At 31.9% G+C, this 14,160-nt stretch overlaps 1 protein-coding gene across 2 annotated transcripts in view; it reads left to right on the forward strand.

Moving 5' to 3' along the window:
• The window catches only part of LOC119631285 (calcium-transporting ATPase type 2C member 1), a 156,440-nt gene that overhangs the window by 102,128 nt on the left and 40,152 nt on the right, over positions 1-14,160 (forward strand). The window contains exon 1 of one of the 2 annotated variants that reach the window (XM_038023358.1): positions 13,023-13,084. The exons of the other annotated variant lie outside the window; for it this stretch is intronic. The gene's annotated coding sequence lies outside the window, so the exon portion shown is untranslated. Of the gene's footprint in view, positions 1-13,022; positions 13,085-14,160 lie in introns of those variants that run through there. 2 annotated transcript variants of the gene reach the window in all.

A 14,160-nucleotide genomic window follows, 5' to 3' on the forward strand; every position in this document is an offset into this window, starting at 1 on the left:
TGTCCGTCAGTCTGACTTCTGTGCATGTCATATATTGTGTTTTTGTGTTTAATTTGTAGGACAATATATTTGAGATATTTTGTAGAAATTTAGTAAATTAAGGTGTTGTGGCTTAAGGACGAGCGTTATAGAAAATGGATTGAATCGGACAATTTTATTTTTCGCATAATGCCCAGCTTGAAAGAGTCGGGACATGGCAATGTTTCTCGGCGTAAATCTTTTAAATCTTTTAGTGTGTTGGAGTACTTAATTAATCTGGAAAATTTTTGGGATCCACTATACTGTAAGGAAAATTAAACGCCCATATTATTTATGTCAATTCTGCTATTTTTGAAGTGATCCTTAACGCGGTGTACACATGCATTGAATGGATATGTTAAAAATGTCACTGGTTAACGTACGTAGGAGGGCAAAAATTCTTAATTGAATTCTAAATGGTAGTAGATAGAGTAAGAGAAATGCTATTAATATATAAATACATATATATGCATGTATGCATGTGTGATTTTAGTAAACGATTCTCTTTTCAAAAATGGCAGTAACAGTAAACGTGGCGTTAATTTTAGACATTTTGTCTGTTGTTTTTCTGCTCTGCATCGTACTTATTCAGACTAGTTTGATAAGATTTTTCATTAAATTTGAAATTAGAGCAACAGTTGTTGTTGACACATTTTTGTGTATTATTATGAGCACTAAAAGTACATTCGGTTTTATTGTATTGTATTCTTGTTGTTTTTGCATTTCCATATAGTGTTATAACTGTCAGCATGATTCTGAATAATTAATGACAAATGTATGATATGAATAATGTACGTTGATGCAATATATATACGTATGGTATAAATAAAAACAATCAAAATGCAAAGAATATAGAAACTTATTTACATATGCAGGGATGCATTACGTCTTCATCACAAATTCATTTTCTATCATGATTGAATTGCGGCATAAGTGATTGCTGACATTTTTAAGCTCAACAACACACGTTCGATGTGTATATGTAACGCCTTTCTCTTCTCTATTGTAATCATTCTTCAATTAAAACAATCATTACATAGAAGATCTTACATTTTACATATCTCAGCTCTCTTTGTAGTGCACTTTCTTTGTTAATCACATTTGAAACATTTGATATTAGACAAGGAAAACGGAACGAGATTTAAATTAATGAAATTGATGGGAAAAAATGCTTTCATTCATTGAAAAGAAAATGTAAATTAGAAGCCAGCAGTGCTCGCGTAATTTTACATTCATTTTAAATACATAGAGTAAGTGTCTCTGATAATAAAGTTTCTTTCATATTCAAGTGGTGCAGGCTGGCGAATGTCGGAAGTTAATCGAGTTTATCTCCAGGTGCTTTCTTCTTAAAATCTTATTGCGAATTCCTTGATATTTTCTATCCTAAGGCTGGCTACCGTTGTGCCATATCAATCAAGTGGTAACTAATAAGTGTAATGCTGTGACTAGAACGTAGGACCAATATTCAAATTCAATTGCACGAGTATATCGAATATGAGAAATATTTTTTTATCTAATTAAATAGCACTGTGACAGACATCTATGTCAAATTTGATATCATAAACGTCATTAGTGTTTCATCTGCGCTTGATTTTGTACGATATAAAAAATATTTTTTCTTTATTTCTACAATGTCTGTGAAAAAAATTAATTTCTACCTATCCGAACGTCATGAAAAGCATTATGCTGGGAGATTTAGATCTATGCACATATCTATGCACCCCTGAAAGATCGTGGTGTTGCGCACTATCAAATCCTTCTGCCGGATCAAACTGTTAATAAGCAATATTATGTGAGTTTAAGGATTCCGTTGAATTTCCTAGCGATGAAATAGATGTCGAATAGTGAATAGATTTTTAAAGAAAGAAAAAAATGAAATTGGTCTTACTTTTTTGACACATTAGTACATCATTTGAACCTACATTTTTTTAGATATCTGCACATTCCATTTTCTCTGTACATAGATTTTTATTTTGATTTATTATTTTTTTTTTTTGATTTATTTCGTAATTATGGGTGAATTCTTCGGCCTCTTCTTTCTTATTACGACGAGCAGAATATAACGAACATGCTTAGATCGATTCAGATTTTGATACTTTTTGACATAATGCATATGTGTATACAAAAATAAGAATAAGCGGGTTAAGAAAGTGGCTTTCGTCTTGTGGGGAAATCTCAAATGGTCTATTTTTCGAACAAATAAAACAATTAGCAGGCGATTGGATCTATTTTTGCAAGAATTACTAAACAAATTTGTTAATCGTTTACATTGAATTTTGGATTGAGGCTTTTCACGGAGAACGGAGAATGTACACGCGTAATGTTCACCTTTTTATCTCAATTCTTTCGACGGCGATCATCTTAACAGAATTTCAATCTTATTTAGAATATGTATATAGATTTTCTAAGCTAAATTTGGTTTTCTCAAGTCTTCATACACGACTTCAATTTTCAATGCAGTAGACTATACTCTAATTACGATTGCTGTGTGATTAGACTTAAGAAACTTTGGCTTGTTTTAGGCAGAAAATCAAGTTTCTCTTTTCTCTCTTTCTTTCAATGCGAAACATGGTTCGAATTAATTAAAGATTTAGTGTAGAATTACCATTTGAAAGCACTTGGTAAAAATGTTTTGTAGTACGAAACAAAAACTGAAACCAGTTTAACTCATTTTAACCTCATTATATTTAAACAAAATACTTCAATTTTTTGAGCTGCCATCATCAAGAAGTGGGGGAACATTAATATCAATTTGAAAATAAAGGAATGAAGAAATATAAAAATAAAAAAAAATAAAAATCTCTACTCAATACTTTTCCTTCCATTCCCTTAAGTGAAGTTATACATTAGCTATATATGCTGTGTGTCTTTGTAAAAGTTTTAGCTGTAAATGTACTTGAAAGCCCTACGAAGCGTGTAACACGTTACCTAATGTATATGGAGCAAAGAAGAGCTGCAGCAGTAGCAGCAGCGAACCAAACAAAAGTAGCCATGTTCTTAACGACCTCTTTGGCAAAACACAAAAATTGTTGTTGTTTTTATTGCTGTTGTTGTTGGCAATGCAGAACACTGCTACATAAAAGTTGTTTAAAAGGCAAAGTGTTTCCTGTTGAATGAGTTCACTTTGCGTAAAAATGTTTCATGACAGCACCCGACATTATGCGAACATTTTACCAGCAAAGGTAGACCATTTTATTATGTATACATACGTGTATGTATTTAAGAAAGTGAGAAAGGGAGAGACAGGTAGGGAAGGCTTAACAAATTTCAACTACTTTTCTTAAGTCTACAATGACCTAAAATTAAAATCTAAACATATTTTTAGCTAATAGATTAAAACGAATATAAGGGAAAAACCGGATTTATTACCTTTTATCCTTAACTTAACACAATGCTCGCATTGCTAAGGTCTTGTTTGAGAGTTTGCTGAACATTTTATCGTAATTTAATTTATGGCATAATTCTCGTTGCTGCCGTTGATGCCGTTGGTAAAAAGGTACTTCTGTGCAAATGCAGTTTCCTTTTGAATACAATTTTATAAAATATTATAAAACTACTCTGTTTACTACGTATGCGATGATACTTACATACAATGTTAGGCAAGATGTAACGGTTGCTTCTGTAAGCGCGAATGGTCCCAATATAACTAAAAAGGTGCGATCAACATAAAGATTACTATTGTGTTTTGTGTGTATGCATGTCTGACGTCTGTAACTTTGTGTACAGTTTCTTTATCATATCCTTCGGAAATCCAGGATACCTTCTAGTGAAACTCTTCTTTCTATTTTTTTTTTGTTTTTTTTGTTTTTTTTTTTTTACCACCTTTTGCCACTTAACCTACGCTACAATATTGTTGTCATTTATTTATTTGCTATCGAAGAAACTTTCTCCACAACAGGTGAATTCCATTATTGCTTAGCAAACATGAAGAGAGAGAAGAGAAAAGTTTTCGTACAAATTCAGCGAATAGTGTGTTCACACAAGCGTTAGTGAAACCATTAACATCGACTTTAGTTATGTGCTTAATAATTTTTTCGGAACTGTTTGCATAAGTTGTTTACTGGGTCGTATGTTAGTCAATAATATCGTTTTATCTATGGTTAAAAAGAAAATTTTAATTTAATTCTACTAAAAGTTTATTCAATTCACTTTGCTCTCTGATTAACCTTTAAATATATTTTTTAGAGCAGTGTTCAAAATTTCTGCTTCATTCTTTTCACCCTTTTCAATATTTACAAGCTGTTTCCCTTGTAAACGATAAATGATCAAACAATATATACATATAGATAGATATATATATATATATATATGTTCAAATGTTTATGTGCCGGAGTTGTATTTTAATAGTACCACCGATAAATAAATAAATGTATAAATTTTGTCAAGCATATAAAATTCATTAAACTTGTGAAGGTATGATTTGCATATGTGTGATATTTGCATAGGTAAGCAAACAGAGAGAAAAAGAAAATCGAAAAGAAGTAAAACAATGAAATTACACACATTTTACGCTTTTCTTATTTTATCTGTCCACTCACAGTTACATTACGTTTTTTGTGCTTAGAATTCTATCATAAATAAAATACCGTGCGCTAATAATAATAATAACAACAAAGAAAACCAACAAAAAAAAAAAAAACAACAAATTCAAAGCCAAATAATGCAATAACAACGCGAATGTAACTGAACTTACGCTCAACAAAGATATGCTTTGCAAAAGCGAGTTATCAGATTTGCATAACGTCGCATGCACACAACAATTATAAGGGGGGGGGGGATATGAAAGTGTGCGTGATCCACGTTCTATTTCGCTTTCTCGGTCTTTATTAACTGTGAGCAAAAAATAAAATTATTTTTCTTATTAGTATGGCGTACACTTGTCCGGAATGCCCATAATAAACGGCCGTAAAAAAGTTTCTCTTACGTGCAACTAAATGCTGCTTAAATATGATCACAAACCAACACACACAATTACTCGGGATAGATGAAAATATCTGCAACCAGTTCTACTTTCTTGTTAATGCACTAAGATGTTATGATAAATCGGCCTCTTTGAACAACCATTGAGGAAGAGGGGTATCTTAGATTCGTCCTTTAACTTGTAACGATACATAAATCTGCGAAGACCATTACGAACATTAGCGCTAAAACAGAGATGATTCGCGTAGCAAAACTTTTAAAATGAAAAAAAAAAAAAAAAAACTATAAGCAACAGACAAAAAGAATCTGAAAAAATCGATGCGATAGATCAATTTCCACGCCCACATTCGAAAAAATATTTTGCATTGATTATATTACGATATGGTATTTGGCAAGGGGCAGAAATATCCAAAAATTTCGAAATTCTATTTTTTAATTTCACTTAGGGTGGTTATTCTCGCCAAAGCTCCCCACTAGTTATTCGTAATTGTCCTTTCTACTCGCATGTACATAGGTTATACATGCAATTATGGCCTATATTTTAAAACTTTGGCATTGACCTGGAGTATTTAATCGATCAGGTGGGATAACATTCACTAATTGTGATGCATTAAGCTTGCCTTTATTGTCCAGATGGCAACGCCACACTACAATTTGCACTCAAAGTGCAAAGTTGAGAGTTTACTTGGTTTTCAAATGCCCCTTGCTCCGCCCGTTAAGTCATTACAAATATCAATCCACTTGAATCAATTAATTAGTTATTTAATCGATATTAATTGTTGAAGAGAGAGAAAGAGAAGGAAAAACTACGGTTTACCACAGGGTTTTCAAAACTGATATTTTGCTCGCGTTCATAAGATAGTTCATCGAAAAGTCACGTTAGTTGAAAAGAATGGCGACCACAACACAGAAGGGAGATTAGTCAGAAGGGCGTTTAGTTCGCTTTATCCTATAGAATAATCACTTTTGTATGTAGTGAAATTGGATAACAATCCACTATTGGCTAGACAAATACAACTGACTCCACTAAATACTGCTTGCAAGGAATTAAATTCAAGTGAGCAGCAGATAAGAAGAGTTGTCTCCTGACCAATTGGAAACTTTAGTGAATGCTTCGAATAAAAAATGTTCTCAATTTCAGTTGGATATTGATACATTGATTTTTAAACCAATTTGTAAACAGGAAAGTAAAATTTCTAAAATTTCTTTCCATACCTTTTAAAAAGAAAAATGAAAATTTTGATATGAAAAAGTTAGTTTCCAAACGAGTAAATGCGTTTACTGAAAGTGGAATAGTCGCAGCTTGTCGACGGCGATGGTAACAAAATTTCATGAATTGTAGTTCAAATTGTTACTTTACTCATCGGTTCATTCTCTTTTCCTCACTCAGGGCGATTTTCATCTGCTGGACCATATTATAATGTCGTTGCGGAAGCTAAAACATATTTTAAAGCAAATCATTCTACAAAAAAGGCATCGAAATGTTTGAGAAGTATTGAGCTGATTGAATTATTCGTAAAGGGGACTATGTTGTCAAATGAGGTCGCATCTTGCCGAAAAAAATACACACACATATGTACATTTATATATATTTCCATTTATTCCTGGGAATTATCGATCGTTGTAAGATATTCATTCTTTCTATACAAGGAATGGACAAAAATATTGTAAGCCGGAATTATATGCAGATTTCGTATCCGTTATGGTAACCACAAAGCCAAATTCTTCTCTCAAAGAACAATATAATTATTTTGCTAGTGACAAACATCCCTGCTGGTGAAAAATGAGAAATTTGTCCTTGTTTTACTTTTATTAGTTTATTTTTTGTACATTAAAATAGAAATTGTCTCCACGAAAATTGAGAGACTTCTTTAAAACAAATATTAAATTTCAAATGTCTTTGATGGCCGCATTTGCCATCATCTGGCTGGTATATACTCTCCATTGCTATTTGCTTTTGTTTTTTCAATACGCCTGATTGCCTATACTGTTACTGTAATCAACAAAAATTTCTTTTAAGCGAACGTAAGATATGTATATTCCATGGCGACATATATGAATTGATTTTCATACGAAAGTTAAGAGGAAACAAATACAAGTCATCCTCAGAAGACAAACATTTAATAAGTAATTGGATAGAAAAATCTTGATATCGATTATCTATCGCGTCTGTGAACAATTTGTAAATAAAATCAACCAGGTTTTGTTCCACTTCTATATTCATCAGATGCCTGTACGAGCCAGTAAAACTTTATCAATTATGGGTTATTTACTAAAGTGAAGAAGGAGATTTGTAGATTACATTTCGCTATATTTACAGAGAATATGTTTTGACGAGCGTGTGATGTCCTTTTGAATTTGAAAAAGTAAAAAACAAAATGCATCCAAAACTGTAAACATTTTTTTTTTTTTTTCTTCCACAAGATCTCGATTCGATGTCGATGCAATTACTAGCTTTCCCCTAACACAGGAGACTTTGTTCGTCTGAGACATCTGTAAACGGCGTGAACAAGCGTGAAAGCTGACTGTCGAAACTTGGATGAACAAAATATTATTGTAATAAAGAAATCCTTTCAACTTGCATTTAATTAATAAATCCGTTGTTAGTAAATAGTTTAAAAGAGATATAAACTGTTTACCTTTTCTCTTGGCACATTACTTTCTTCTGTTTTTTTATTTTTTCTATTTTAATTATCCGTTGAACGATTTACTCACTCATTCTATGCAGTAACTGCATGGTTATATAATTACCGTCTATTATAAGACGCTCTTTGGTGGCGAATTTCTTTAAAAAAGAAAATATGATTGCCTTCAATTGTTTCTCTTTGCATAACTTAGCAAATTTTATCTACTCTGTTCGTTTCAAATCTTAGCAACAATTCCGATAGGAATAAAAAGATATACTTACTCTATTATCGTATATGCAACACTCAAACTTTGATTTTCTGCTCTCGGAAAAATTGAAATAGAAAACTTAAGCTTGCCGTATGGTATACTTAATAGATTTATTTAAATTAAACTTGAAAATGGATCGAAATCATCCGCAATAAAGCGTCTATAGTAAAAGGAAAGCACTTACGCTAAAATATCTTTCAATAAGCAACTTATAAAATTCAATAGATAGTCAATCACAACCTTCGCCTCGAATGTTCATTGTAGTCTGGATCCATATTAATTGTAAGAACGATCCCAAGTTAAGCAGTTAGTAAAGTTTTGGTGCATTTGATATGTTTACCTTTACGGATAGGTATAAAAGATTCGTCTCAAGGTGGGTAAAACTTTTTATTGAAACTTTTCTCTTTTTGGCAAAACTGTTGGAACATTTTCTTACAAATAAATTTTTTGTATATCAGAAAAAGTTTTTCTGTCGTCTTTTATTTTCGTTTTTCTTTTCTGTCCGTTTTTTTTTTTTTTTTGTTCTTTAAAGAAAGTAGTTCAGTTGGTCTCCTTTCGGCAAAATGGTGTATTTGATGCTTAAGCAATTGTTTAAATCGAATTGTGGAATAAAATAAATTTTCATTTTCCAATTGAATGTCCTCAACAATGACTAAAAAACAAAGTCAAAAAGAAATGGTAAAGAAGCTTCTTATGGTTAGGACCACTCAGTTTTAATATACTTCTGCCTATCTTAAACTATCTGCAGATAGTTTCGTGCGACCTTAAAAATAATTTTTGTGCTTTTTTTCACTCTCCCTTCTATTCTTTCTTTCTTGCCATTCTTTCTTTCCTACAAATGCGCTTAATGAACTGTAAGAAACTTACAGAATTGTGCTTAACTTTGTAAAAAGTGCTCGTTTACGTAGACATATATATGCATGCATGCATGTTTGTGAAAGGGCTTTTTTTTTTCTTATCCATTTTATTGAAAATCTCGGTATTTATAGAGCACTGTAATATTCATTTGCAGTTATAAGGTCATAAATATTTATATAATTATATATATATCTATATATATATATGTGTAGGTATATATACATAATATTTATGCATAAATATCTAAATATCTTGCTATTTAGCAACAAAATATAAATGAACCTTATTTTTGTAATGTAATGTAACTTGCAAACAAGTATGCGCAGAGTAAAGTATGCACAAAGTAAAGTGCCTGACCTTTAGATCGTTAATTGTTCGTTCGTTTATATGATTTCTAATTTTGGAATTCTGAGCTTGTCGAACTTTAAGTTAGGAACTAAAATTTGCTGTAAGCCTACTAATCTAGTTTGAAAGCCAAGCAAGAATTGCACTTAGAGGGCTAAGGAGCCAGTCTCTAGTGGTCATAAAAACCGTGTATTCATTATTAGATACATTTTCGATGCCAAAATGGTTTAGTGGGGCCAGAATTAATTTTACCGTTCGCAATTGTTTGTCTACCCTCACCCGTATTAAACCTATAAATTGTCGCTAATGCAAAGGCATTTAGACCAAAATATAAATATGTGTTATATAGCAACAAAAAAATTAAGTAAGTGCCAACATTTTAGGAAAATAATTATCGAAAACAGTAAATGGTAAAAAGAGAACATCAACAAGTGCATGTTTATTGAAGTCCACAAAGAGAGAAGGCATTACACACATGCGAAGTGCGTGTATAGGGGGGATACTATAAATAAAGTTTTGCAAAGCTTCGTTTAGTAAACTTTCACATAAAGGATGCACGTCATCGCCACTATAGTGTCGAGTAGATCAAGCCTTTCATCGTTTCGGACCGAGTCCGCACTGTCGAATGAGACGAGAGGGAATAGCTATCATTTCGAAGAAATTTGCCGTAGAATTGAATTGTTCAAGGCGTTGCATTTATATGAAAAAACACTTGCAAAAGAAAAACAGAATAAAATCAAAAAAACAATAAAAATATCTTCGCCTCTTAATCAAAGGAGACCTGTGTCATCAATCCTTCTAAACATAGCCATAGACTGGCGTCATCGTTCACAAATCGTAAACGATCAATAATTATAAAAATTCGTCACTCTATTGCATTGCTTCACTTTTTTTCATGTTTTTTATTTCCGTTTTTTTTTTTTAGGTATGTAGTTCAAATGCACAAAACAAAGTTCAACTTATTACCTAAAAATTTTAATCTATGTCTACTTTAACTTTCCTTTTAACAAAGATGGGTTAGACATTAATTAGTAAACCTGTAATTTTTCTTTTTTTTGACTACAATGATATGACGTGGTCGCGATTCGTTTCGAGATTATACCAGATAATCGACTAAATGATGAATATATAAATTGTTTATTTTTGTCCGATATTGTCCTTGTTTACATAATGTTGGTTATTTATAAGCAAACAAGCGTCAAACTTCCTCGCTATTTTATATTTATTTTTCAAAATAAACAAGTAAGAAAAATATATTCAGCCATGACCGAATCTTCTATACCCATCACCGTGATGCCAAAGAGAAGGAAAAAAACTAAATTTTCATGAACGGACATACTTACGTACATTCCGAATTCGAAACTCGTCAAGAATTTATACACTATATGGGATTATTGAAACTTGATTCTGTGCGTTATAAAAGTTTCGAACAAGAACGGAATTATGGTGCACTACAAAATTAGACAGGCATGGTCAATTTTTTCCGTTTTTGTAGAGGTACTGCAGCGTCGCTCATAGAATATATGCTCAAATTGTTATTGTATTGTTTGTGAGTAACAAAAAAGGAAACAATTTTTTACTTCTTTCGAAAAATAGAGGTCTCCTCAATTGCACCGCGGACGTGTCGTTGGGCATATTTGGCTCATTTTCAATACCAATCTGCGAGAACAGAGAATGTTGACAGACGGACATGCTTAAATCTAGTGAGAAGTTGATGCTGGTCAAGGATATACATACCTTGTGGGGTCTCTGATGCTTTTTTCTCGGCGTTGCAAACGTTTTGCCAAACTGAATATACCTCGCATTCTTCGGTGATGGGTATAATAATAAGAAAGAAAGTTATGACGATGGCGATACATAATGCAAAGAAAAGGGATTATCTTTTTTTCGTCGTCGAACCAAACAAGAGTTAATAAAAGACACATAGTCAATGCCTAAAGCTTGTGAAATCTTACGTATTGTTCTGTTATTAACAGCAGTAGTAGCACTGTTAATTAGCAGCCATTTGACTCCTTGTTATTTCATTCTCATTATTTGTACCGACAAAAATTCTGAAGGGTGATCACGACGCTGAAAATCAGTTACATATATCATATATTTCTCATGATTACACCCCTGCTATGGACACGACGTCGCACGGCATCAAACGCTGCCAAAGCAAAAGCATATAGCGTGCAGTGTTTTTTAGGTGAGTATGCGCTAGAAGTATACAAATAAGCACATTTGTACGAAAAAACCAAAGGAGTAGGTAGGTAGCAAACATAACTCGTTCTCGCTTCAATTGTTTAATGTATATTTTATGTTCGCCAAATAAATTTCAATCAAAATGTTTCATAAAAAGATAAAAAGAAACTTTTCATAATTAAAAGAAGTTGAATTATAGGAACAATAGATTATATATTTAATATCGTATTGTGAGGATTGGCATTTTTCTTTTTTTGAAAGAATTATTTATTCTTATTGCTGGGATGTGCTTTACCGGCTGTTCCAGGCATTCTTAGCTTCGATGTTTTATATTTCCCTGCTGGAATAAGGAATCCTACTACCTGTTAAACGCTATAATTAGCTTTCATTTTGTTTATCACAAATGGAAAAGTATTAGGAATAAAAAATGTAACTAAACGTCTAGAAATAAGATAAATTCATCCCAACAGCTGCCTGTCTAACAGCTGCCTATTCAAGGCAATTGAGAGAAGATATATACACATACTTTTTTTATGATATTAATTTAATATCGGCAATTGTCGGTTAGAACGGACGGCAAGTTTAGGCGAATGATTACGAGTTATTTAGACGACAATTCGATTCGGAAGGAAGAGAATGTCTGTTCTTCCTCTTTCCTACAACACTGCTCGAATTTGAATTGGTCGTACCAATCGGTTAATGATGTCAAGTAACATGCTTCGAATGTGATATCGCTATTGCGTTTCGTTCATGCTTATAGTATACAGCATCCCTAGGAGACTCACAAAAGAATAACAACAATTGCTTGCTATAAAAGAAAATGAATGAAAAGTTAAATATGCTCATTTTAATTTAAATACTTAATTTACGTTAAATACATAGGAGTAACTTACAACTGCGCGTAGGGCCAAAACAAATAAATCCTGCGATTTGGTCATTACAGTATATTTGAATGCATATATACATAAAAGACGTGACTTTGTCCAACTTTCAAAGTTAACGGTTTAGCCATCAAACATTTTTACTAATAGATTTTCGAGAGTACAATTTACTTCACATAAGGCACGACAAATCATCCGATAAGTCGATACATATACATATAAATGCATATAGCGATAAAGAGAGAGAGAGAGAGAGAGAGAGAGACCGTTGATCAGTTTTGCTGATGGGCAAATTTCATTAAGCCTCTTTTCGAAATGCTTTTTTTAAATAAGTCAACAGAGCCGTTAATACACTGCATTTAAAATGGATGCTTAACGTACCGCCTTAATTTTTCAGATCAATTTCGAATCTCCTGCTTGTTTACTTACTTTAGCTTTTACACGATGAATGTTTAAGTTTTTTAATCCATTGACAGTTAATTAAGCAGACAATTCGATTCATTCATTCACATCCCCCTCTCTGTCTTTCGTGTAGAAGAGTTCGGTTTGAATATTTTTCTCTTCTCTTTAGTTTTACTTATATTATATATTTACTTATGTGCTCTCAACGTGCTCATGACGAGGGCATATAAAACAAATCCAGAGTAAGCAACATGAGATTTATAGACTTATAAAAACTAAAAAACAAAAAAAAAAAACAACAAAATCAAATATAATGAAAAATAGAAAATAAATGGAAAATACAAACACATATCGTAGCTCTAGCCTTTAGTTAGACCTGACGCGTTATATGGAGCGAACGGAATAAGAAGTACAAGAACATATACGGAAAAGAGTAGAAAACAAAATAAATAATTTTCAGTTGATTGAAATTTTCTAAAAGAAACACCAAAAATTGTTTTACTAAAACAAACAGTAAGAAAACCAAGAAAAGACGGTAACATGCATGTTTAGAATGCAGGCAATCTCAGTTAGATAACGAGGTGAGTTGATGGTTTCACTTTGATTTCAGGAGAAAAAACAAAAAAAAAAAAAAATAACAAGACAAAATGTTCATTTGTCTTCAATTTTTTTTATTTTCTTGTTTTTCTTGCTACTACACAAATGTTTGAATCGTTCTTATTCTTTTCTACCATCAACCAGAGTGATTTGAAACTTTGTTAATGCTTAAGGGTTTTATTTTCGATGCCTTTAAAACAAAAAACAACGTTGTTGTTAGTTACCTTTTTTTGACAATTCTTACAAAGTGTTGTTTTTCTAAAAAGCTTTTTTCTCATTTTATTATTCTTTTTTTTTTTTACATATAACTGTATTGCTCCATGTTTTTTGTCTTTAATCTTGTGTCTTATGTTGTAAAAGTTTTAATGAATTGTTTATTTTAAAATTTCTTACGAGGTGTACACACGTTATAGTTGGGAATCTTGTTTATGCATAGGGAGGGGGGGTACGAACATATAAATAAAAGAGAACAACGGTACTGACAGAGAATTGTTGCTGGTATACACATATTTTAATAATGATTAAAGTAATATTTATTCGTCGTCGCGTGCATTGTGTTAAAAACCTCTTTACTTGTCGTGCTTTTATAAATAAAATAATATAATTTGGAATAGCTTTTAATAATTTAAATTTTTATAACATTTTTACACAGTTTTTTATAAGATTTCCTCGAACATATGCAATATCTCTGATACATAAATTCTAAGACAATGCAATATTAATTTTATGTGGCTTGAATCTTTGAAGTTTTGTTTTACGTTTTTATTTTTATAATACTAAAAAATGATTGTAAAGTAAAAAAAAAAGAAAAGAATATAACATAAACACACTCAATTAAAGTGCTCTTCGATCGTCTTATGTGAGTGGATTTTTTTTCTTCTAATAGAATTATACGCACTCTTACGCTCGACTCTATCTCTTTTTTTGTTCCCTTAAAAGTGAAAGGGTTGCCGCTAAGTTCAAGAGAAATAAGGAAGCATTGTTTACAGTGATTGTAGGGTTACCCGCGTTTTAATTCAGCTTAAGCAGAGTTAAGACAATAAATCATAAACTTTCAAAC

The sequence above is a fragment of the Glossina fuscipes genome, unplaced genomic scaffold (genome assembly GCF_014805625.2).
Source record: "Glossina fuscipes isolate IAEA_lab_2018 unplaced genomic scaffold, Yale_Gfus_2 1, whole genome shotgun sequence".
Classification (NCBI taxonomy): Eukaryota; Metazoa; Arthropoda; class Insecta; order Diptera; family Glossinidae; genus Glossina; species Glossina fuscipes.